A 2,377-nucleotide genomic window follows, 5' to 3' on the forward strand; every position below is an offset into this window, starting at 1 on the left:
AAAATTCCACTTTTTAGCCTCATGTGATAAAGCCCTAAGAGTGTGAATTTCCTATTTGGATTTGAACCCTGATCTTCAGAGTGACAGTCCAATGCTCAAACCATTACATCACTCTGGCTTTGCCAAGCCCTGTGCTGGGAGTGAAAAAAAATTCTAGCGTGCAGCCTACTGGAATTGTCCTGGCTGGATTTTAACCCTTTGGCATTCATTTATTCTTTGCAGTTGTTCTGGGAGCCATCAATTTGCTTGCAGGTGCTTTAATTTTCCTATACCACAGTTCCAGCTGATCTCATATAGCCTGGTGAACTCAAATCCTACTCCAGGTGTTTCCATTTCTCCCTGCTTGCAAGATGGAGAAAGTCTATGGGGAACTTAAGTCCGGGAAATAATAGATTTTGTCTGAGCCAGCCGATGCCTTCATCTCCATTTCCTGCAAGACTGAAGCAGACAAAACAAACTGTTTGGAGGAAGGGAGGAGGGTTTGTGAATACTCCTTTCCATTGGAGCCCTTGGGCAAGAGAGTGGATTTTTGAATTCCTGGTTGGGCCCAAAACTGATGTCTGTGCTTTCCTGCTGGATCAGGTATCATTTCCACAGACTTACCAAACACATTGAATTTAATCATGTTATTCTTTATATGTAACAAAGTGAACAAGAGCTGCTCTTAAAGGGATCTCTGCTTCCTGCATCTGGCACATATTTTTGTAAGGTGCAGCTGGCCTGGTGTCTTACTGTGAGCAGCAAAGAGAGACTGAAGCAAGCAGCTCACCTACAAGAAAAGGAGGGAAATTAGCTGACTGCAGCAGACAGTTTTCTGGTACTTTAGTCTCTCCACAGAGAGTCTGGGTCTCTCTTCTGAACAGCTGCCATTAGCCCTATTGGTAGGCAGATGGAAAATGTGATTTTGTTTCTTGGTCTGCTCTCAAGTGGAAACCTGGTCAGCCAATCATTCTTGGTGGATAAAGAAAATCCACCTGGGCTGGTCATGAAGAGAGAAGGAAAAACCCCATTTAAGTTGTACTTACCCATAACAACTATTATTTCAGACATAGATATATTGATGCATTGCTGGTGTTTGCTTTTCTAGTACATAAGCTAAAACTGGAGCAATATAGAAAAGATGAGCATGGCTCCTATAAAAAACTGGTGTGCAAATTTGTGAAATATTTTGGGACAGAGATACCTGGGCTTAGTGGCACAGAGAACATATGGAATGATACTGTCCACTCCTTGGCATCCTGGGTAGGGCTAGAAAGGCTCCAGGAGAATTAATGCCAATCAGTGAATACAGTGCTGAGCTCAGTAGACTAGGAATTCAATTCTTCACTAAGTTACTTCTCAAAGGTAGCAATGAGTAATTTCACCAGTTTTCTACCCGCAGCCACAGTTTTCAAAGGCTATTTGCCATTCAATACTTATTCTGCACAAAGATCCCACATGGTATTTTGTGCAGAAGTCAGTATTTTTTATGCAGAAAATACTTTTCTGCATGGGAAATGATAATTTCCACACAGAAATATTACTTACTGTGCAGAAAATGGTGTAATTGGGATTTATGCTGCATAAAATTTCCACATAGTTGACTTGCATGAAAAACAGGGCTCTGTGTGTATGTGCGTGTGTGTGCAGAAAACACAATTTTCTGTGCAGGGATTAATTTTTCTGCATTGAAACATGCAGAAAAGGCTGCAGAAAATGCTCATTTCTGTGCAAAACCCAACAAATGTGAATTCTGCACAGAATAAATGCAAAACAGTGAAGGTTCTCATCAGTTCAAGATTCTTCTCATCTCTATTTCTCAACACTGACAAACATATTTTTAACCATAATTTCCCAAGTATTTTCAAATATTCTTTCCATTGCTATAATGGACTGGTGGTTGGTATAGTAATGTATAGCAGCTTCCTATGCTCCTGTGGTGGAGGCTGATCAGTTTTAGGAGGAGGATGGTGGATAATGATGATGAATGAACATATTCCAAACTTTTAAGGTCTATAGTTTTTTGTGGGTTTTTCGGGCTATGTGGCAATGTTCCAGAAAAGTTTCTTCCTGACGTTTCGCCAGCATCTGTGCGCACCATGCAGCTGCGGACAAGTCTACATAGGGACCACCTAACGCAACGTGCAAACAAGAATCAAGGAACACAAGAGACATTGCGGATTGGGCCAGCCAGAAAAATCAGCAGTAGCAGAACATGCCACTAACCATCCTGGGCATAAAATACTGTTTGAAAACACTGAAGTTCTGGACCATGCCAACCACTACCATGTCAGGATGCACAGGGAAGCCATTGAAATCCACAAACACCTGGACAATTTCAACTGGAAAGAAGAAACCCTTAAAGTGAACAAAATTTGACTACCAGTCCCGAGGAATA

The 2,377-nt window shown here is 41.4% G+C and overlaps 1 pseudogene; it reads left to right on the top strand.

Moving 5' to 3' along the window:
- Positions 1–1,071: 1,071 nt before the first annotated feature.
- On the top strand, positions 1,072–1,170 carry LOC149322233 (U6 spliceosomal RNA; annotated as a pseudogene).
- The last annotated feature ends 1,207 nt before the right edge of the window (positions 1,171–2,377 follow it).

Source organism: Sceloporus occidentalis, unplaced genomic scaffold (assembly GCF_023333645.1).
Source record: "Sceloporus occidentalis isolate IW3139 unplaced genomic scaffold, rSceOcc1.0.p SCAF_1, whole genome shotgun sequence".
NCBI lineage: Eukaryota > Metazoa > Chordata > Lepidosauria > Squamata > Phrynosomatidae > Sceloporus > Sceloporus occidentalis.